Genomic DNA, 7,688 nt, shown 5'->3' on the forward strand with positions numbered 1-7,688 from the left:
AAACGTATAGTTTGAACTTTGCTTCAATGGCCGCTGGCGTAGGCGGTAAGGTAACGTAATGGAGACATGGCGTGAAGACGAGGTTTCGTTGCGATTTCCATCGCGATTGTTGTGCAAAAAAGCCTTGCCGGCTGTGCACAAGGGTCTTTTCAGTTTTGAGTTGTCTTCGATCTATTCAGGGGCTTTTCCAAAGCATCTATGACAAAGCATCAATGATAAGAAGAGGTAACTAAGTTGAGCACCGGTAGCGTCTTGGTCTTAAGAGATCAATGCATCATCATGGTTGAGGCGTGAAGGAAACATGGGCCTCCAAGAGTGGGCGTAACGCTTAAGGCACTTACTTAGCTTAGCTCTCCATTTGGTGTAATCTTTTCACATAAAGCCTCTTGTCATCCTAACACCCTCCCAAAGCACCTTGGATTAATGGACAAATGAGAGGCTTAAGGCCTCGTGTACTTGCGTATTGACATGTGACATTGTGGCTTGGAGGACTAACCCCATAGGCAAATATTGGATCTAGGTGATATAGGCATTTGGTGAGATACCCCCCCCACTTTGGGGTGTGAGGAGATTGATGTGTGGGTATGGGATGGCAAGAACTAAACCATACTTTAGTCATTGAAAGGGCCCCTGCCACTCGGTTATTTCTCTGCAGTCAAGCAAAAGCTTGCAATTAGTCATCGAAAGGGTCCCTCACTAGGTTATTTATCTCAAAAGCTTGCAATTAGTCATAAGCATACAAAAGATAGTCATGCCATGGATGAAGCTAGTAGTCAGGTCCCGAAGAACCCTGAACAAAGTTGCTTGAGACTCGGGCCTACAGCCATCAGATATAAGCCTTCTCTTCTAAGAAGTATGTTGATAAACTTTTGGCCATGACTCATGAGTCCAACCTATTGACATGGAAACACGCAAATTCAACACTCAATGTGGCTACATGGCAATTGCTGCCACATTTTCTGACATTCTCATGCAACTACAAACCTGGCATTGGTGCAATGCATGACTCACCACCATGCGAGGCAAGGCTCTTATGTCATGTGCATGCAAGTCAGGCATAACACTAACATGTGGGGCACACATGTACAAGTGATCACCAGCTAGAGGGGCATGATTGTCTCTCTCACGACGAAAGCCCATTACGACCCTGAGGATTCCCATATGAAGTAAGGAACCAATGGCCCCTTAATGTACTTTGAAGAAGGCTCTCGAAGAAGGTTGGTTTGTTATCCTATTAGGGAGGAGGAGATTCATATATTCTTAAGCATCTGGAATGGCTATTTATTTTAAGAAAAACATGTTTTAAAGGGCTGATCTTAATTTGAGATGGAGGCTCTTGTATTTTCATTGCCTTTGCAATAGAGATGCTTCAAAAAGCACACAAAAGATGCACCTAGAAATAATTGAATGCACTTATCTTTACATGTGTGCATTTTATTTATGTTCATTCTTCACATCTTCTCAATAGACGTATGGACATGCATATTTCTTTTCAAAGTCAATGTACTAGTACATTTATAGATCTACTATGTGAAAACATTGACTTTTCACTAATCAATGACTATTTACGCAAGTTGATCTAGGATGTCTCACCCAAGGTATTTGAAAGAGTAAATACTACCCCTAAACATTGGTGTACCATGCTATCATCTTCTTAGTAGTTTGGCCAATGCAGAATTTTGGTCTAGTGTTGTAGCATTGAATCAAATTGACAAGGTCTAAAATGCTCTTGATGCAACCCTATGCTTATGTTTGTGAAAGAGTAAATTTAATTTGATGAATCTCTCTAAGCATAGGGACCCATCAGTCGTAATTCTCTCATGTCAACAAATTATAGCATTAAGTACCTAGGCAAGCCAAGCTATTTTAAATTAAAGAAGACATTTGCATGGTTCACACAAAGATAAGAGTGATCCCCCCCACAACAAGTGTGTCTTCAAGAATGTGTTTCCTTCTAACCATGCAAGCTCAGGTTGGATTGAGATAACATCGTGATACTTTGATGGTTTACAACTTCCATCATTGATCAAATGCATTGCTTTCTCTAGTCATGAAGATTCTTGTTCTTCCAAATCTAGAGCACATGGGGCATATGTCTCACTATTGATAAGTCATTCCTAAATATTTATATTTGTTTTATGATCATTTTGTGACTCCCAATCATTTATTTTCTTCATCTGCATCATCTATTAAGCCACACCCAAAGCTTATATCTTCATTAGGATCTTCACCGTTGAGCATCCTCTTATTGAAATCAATTTTTGAGAGTTAATGCATGATTGAGCGTAGCCATTTTTGGTGAAGTTCAACTCTAGCCCTTATTTCAGGCCTCATGTTGAGCTAAAATGGTCGAGTTATATTTTCTAAAACCACTTCCATCAGAGGGGTTAGAGGAGAACATGTAATATATTTCATATGGCTAACTTGTTGGATTTGTAACTTATGCATTTATCAATGGAATTTGGCAAACTTGCTGTAACCTAAACTAATCTACACATTTTGAACTTGAATCTGAGCTCAAAAAATTACACAACTGGCATCTATCTCATTCAACTAATCTACACATTTTGAACTTGAAATTGATATTAAAAATTTAGACAATTGGCATACTATCTCATTCAACTATTGCAAATTCTATAATACCTATAAAGCATGCATCTTGGACTATATACGATATCTTAAAATTTTTAAAACATCAAATAATTGTTACACATATATGGAAGCAATTGAGTGCCCTACTTGAACTTCCCACAAACCAAAGGGGGCAACCCTTTGAGAACCTTTGCTATGGTTTATGGGGTCTCCAATATTGTGTTGCAATGTGTGCATACATTTGATGGCAAGCTCAATAACTTTTTCTCGTTTGGTCAAAAAGGCAAACTCTTCGAAAAAATATACTCTAGACTTATAGAGCTACTGCATGGTGGTCTTAAAATTTTGATATTTCATGAAATTTGTAGCTTAGTTCACCCATAAATGGATTCACTACCTAAATTCATACATGTGCAATGCTCTTTGAATAAGGCACACATTATTTAGTTACTTTTAGAGGACCACTACCTTGGAATGGGCCATAAGCATGTCAAAGTTGGTTCCATTTCTTAATCCACAACATCAAAGCCACTAGTGATCCATTTTGCCTTTTCCTTTTTTCAGCCATTTTGGGCCTCTTTGCACTCATTTAGGGGGCACAAGTTGGTGACATGTACAATCGGAGGTTGTAAAATATGGCCACTAGTTTTTCCCAACATTTGTTAACTCTTTCTATTACATTCAAAATTTTCATTAATTTACTTCTCTCGCTCAGATCTATGTGTCAATTGTGTCTTACTCTGTCACCCTGTCACTTGAACATTTCCTCGGAATCTGCTATGCTTGCATCCATCATGACCTAGGCTTCTTTCCCTCCTTGATTCTTTTACAAAATTGTTCTCCTCGCTTTCGTGCTCCTCGAGAGCATTTGCCCCCACGTCTCTTCGTGCTCCTTAGGCTCTCTTGCAAGTTGGAAAATGCATAAGTTTTGAGTCATGTCATGAAGATTTCAGGCAAGTCCTTCTTTCTCTTCATAAGCTATCTCATTTAATAACATAAATCATTTCTTGTTTGTTTGTTTGCTTTCCTAATTTAAATAAGGAACCACAAGGTGTGATGCAGTTTGTCATGGGTTGCAAGAGAACTAGATAGAGGCTGTGAGATAGGGAAGTTGATATACCCAGTCAAGGTACAAGGAGGAGGTTAAAGACATGAAAACCGATGATAAGATATCCAAGCAAAAATGGAAGACACATTTGCAATGAATGCAGAGGGAGAGACAATGCCATGAAAAACACATTGTTGTTGATGCACCCATTTTCATCAAAACGAAGTAGATGCACCCATTTTCATCAAAACAAAGATTCACCCATTCAAGCAGTGCCATCAAAACAAAGTAGATGTACCCATTTAAGGAGGAGATAGTTGATGCACCCATTCAAGAAGTTCTATCAAAGTGAAGAACATGAATTGTGGTTTCAAAGCTGGTGGGAGCATTTGAGGGAGCAACATAGGGTCATTCAAGGGAGCAACATAGGGTCATTTGGGGGACTACCAGGCTTATGTCCTCAAAAGCTTTACCTTGCACCTGATGATTCATCGAGTGTCCACTCTTACAATGCCTTGGGTGTTGCACACCCAAGAGATCATACTCTCTAACTTTAGGGATGCCATCAACAATGTGAAAGGGATATTGACATTATTCTGGCACAATAACAAGAGAGTTTCTCCAAACAAGAAGGATGTGTTTCTCCAAACAAGAGAGTCACTCCAAACAAGAAGGATGCAAAGGGGATGCAAGTAGTATAAGGAGCACATCATACACGTGCTTGGAATACACAAATCAGTAGTCAAGTTTGTAATGCTAAAATTTGGCTAGCTTTTTCCCTCACAAGTCATTCTGCTAGTTAATTTTCATTTGAATTTTATAAAATTTTGGGGGGGAGAGAGAGAGAGAGAGAGAGAGAGAGAGAGAGAGAGAAAGAGAGAGAGAGAGAGAGAGAGAGAGGCAATAGTCTTTTCCAAGCCCCATGATTGATATAGCAACCACCATGCTAGTCCTATTTGGGGATCTATGTAAGTGTGATACATTGAACGTGCTATGTGTGTAGTGTGGTCTAAATTCCCAATCCTACAACATAAAAAGAAACTCCCAACCTAGCCACAAAAGAAAATCACTTGTGTTGCTAGTTAGGAATCTTGACTATGCGTAAAATCTTGATATTGTATGTTTTCATAACTAGAGGCCAATGCACAAGTGGGTGTAGCCATTTTTTGTGAAGTTCAAGGTGATGATGCAGAGCCAATATGCATTTGCTACCCACCCTGTTGGGTGTGTTGAGTTGCAAAGGAATATTGTCTACTGAATCCATGAGGCTACAGCCTCTGTTGGGGAGACTTGCAAGCACAAGACATGGAATTGCTTGTTGGGGAGGGGAGAAATAACCATACAAGCAAAAAGGGATAATGGTTGCAACCACTATGCTGGTTTTCTATTGTTATTATGTAGGTTAATTTTCATTTCCATTTTATGAAATTTGGGGGAGTGGGGGTGGTTGATATTCAACCACACCACATGCGCTATTTACGACTGTGTAGTGCTAGTTGAGCACTATGAGAGGAAATTGGCCTAATTAGAGGAGGTGGACACTTATAATAATGATAGTGGAAATCAACCACCATGCAGGTGCTACGAGTTACTACTAATTCATGAGCACATGCATGACTACCGACTATTCCCACCATCAGAACCAGTTGTAAGCACTAGAGTTTTAGTCAGTCCTTAGTCAAATGTGCATGACCACCAGTTTTAGTGAAGACTCTTATTACATAGGGGAATTGGTTATCTATAACTTAACCATTTCTATTATGTTTGCACGAATTCTAGTTACCATGCATGTTTGATTACAACCACCACGTGGCCTAATGTAGAGATTGAATCATTAAAACTCCATAAAAACACCTAAATTTTATATAATTATCGAGATTTTTTATTTAACTAAGAATTCTATCAGTTTTCACGCTAGAGAAATAGGCTACCATGTGCCATGGCATTCAATAGGCTTAATTGGGATGTGGGCAATTATAATAATGGTGGTGGAAATCTGCCACCATCAGCTTGATACCAAAGCTATCACTACAAGAACTCAAGGAGGCTACATTTTCTATGGCTACTGGTAAAACACCTATAGAGGAAGGTTTGCCAATAGAATTTTATAAAGTTTTCTGGGAGACTATGGGACCATGCCTGGTGAAACTATGGTAGGAGAGTATGGCTCTTAGGCTAAAGAATAAAATGGACAAATGGATCTTACAAGAGCAAAAGGATTTTATTAAGGGTAGGCACCTTTTCGAAGCAATAATTAATATGTGGGAGGTTTGACAAGGCTTATGACAGGTTAATAGGGACTTCATAATACAATCCATTCAAGATTTGGGTCTAGGCATTAGGGGAATTTTGGACTCAAAAAGGGCCTCTTGGATTTGTCCCTTAAGATTTATGATTAGTAAACTAGCCAACTTTCAGCTTTCTTGGGGCATTTACTCCCCCCCTTGACTTTTTCATGGTCCCCCTACCCTCCTCCCTCACTCTGTGGGCCCCCAAAATCGCGAGTTTTTTTCCCTCCAAAAAATTAAAATTTTCCAAAAGTGTCCCCAACCTCCCAAACACCTCCCAAGAGGCCCCCCAAACTATCCCCATTGACTTCGGACCTTCCTCCTAGCCTCTTTGTCCTCTCAGCCTCCTCCTCCTCCTCTCAACCTCCTCATGCCCCAAATATTGTTGGAGACCAATATTTGGGGCATGGAGAGACATTCCTCCAAAAAAAATTTAAAAAAAAATGGCCAGATGGCCCCAAGTGTGAGCTAGATCAAATCAATTGCACCTGCATGTAGGCATAATATTTGGTTGCGGACTTGGTTGGAACTAGGGGATCAAGATTGCCTAATTTTTCCCCAAATCACCTTTTTGTTATTTTATTTGTTGGGAACCGCTATTTGGGGCATGGAGAGACATTCCCCCAAAAAAATTACCAAAAAAAAATGGCCCTAGGTGTGAGCAGGCGCAAATTTGGGCGTAATGGGGACGCCGTTCAGCCCAAAGTCGTGCCTGCTCACACCTAGGGCCATCTTGCCTTTTTTTTTGTTTAATTTGGGGGGGAATGTCTCTCCATGCCCCAAATAGTGGTTCCCCCAAATCAAGGTTGCCCAATAGTGGTTCAAGATTGTCTAATATTTTTCCAAAGAACTTTTTTTCTCTTTTATTTGTTGGGGACCAGTATTTGGGGCATGGAGAGACATTCCCCCAAACAAATTTCGAAAAAAAATGGCCAGATGGCCCTAGGTGTGAGCAGGTGCAACTTTGGGCCAGACGGGGACCCCAAAGTTGTGCCTGCTGCTCACACCTGAAGCCATCTGGCCATTTTTTTTCAAACATTTTGGGGGGGAATGTCTCTCCATGCCCCAAATACCGGTTCCCCCAAATCAAGGTTTCCCAATAGTGGTTCTCCCAAAAAGGTTTTTTGGAGGGGGGTTTTTCAAGATTGCCTAATATTTTTCCAAATCAAGGTTGCCTAAGAGTGGTTCCCCCAAATAGGTTTTTTGGAAGGGGGGGGTTCAAGATTGCCTAATATTTTTCCATATGACTTTTTTTCTGTTTTATTTATTGGGAACCAGTATTTGGGGCATGGAGAGACATTCCCTCCCAAAAATTTTGAAAAAAAATGGCCAGATGGCCCCAGATGTGTGCAAGTGCAACTTTGGGCCAAACGGGGAAAGTCTCTCCATGCCCCAAATACTGGTTCCCCCAAATCAAGGTTGCCTAATAGTGGTTCCCCCAAATAGGTTTTTTGGAGGAGGGGGTTCAAGATTGCCTAATATTTTTCCATATAACTTTTTTTATGTTTTATTTGTTGGGAACCAATATTTGGGGCATGGAGAAACATTCCCCCCAAAAAAAGAGTTTAAAAAATGGCTAGATGGCCCCAAGTGTGAGCAGGCGCGACTTTGGACCAAACGGGGTCCCTGTCTAGCCCAAAGTCACACCTGCTCACACTTGGGGCCATCTGGCCATGGACCCCGTCTGGCCCAAAGTCGTGCCTGCTCACACTTGGGGCCATCTAGCCATTTTTTTTCAACATTTTTGGGGGGGGAATATC

Source organism: Dipteris shenzhenensis, chromosome 21, assembly GCF_047967505.1.
Source record: "Dipteris shenzhenensis isolate YYH24624 ecotype China chromosome 21, Dip_SZ_1.0, whole genome shotgun sequence".
Lineage (NCBI taxonomy): Eukaryota > Viridiplantae > Streptophyta > Polypodiopsida > Gleicheniales > Dipteridaceae > Dipteris > Dipteris shenzhenensis.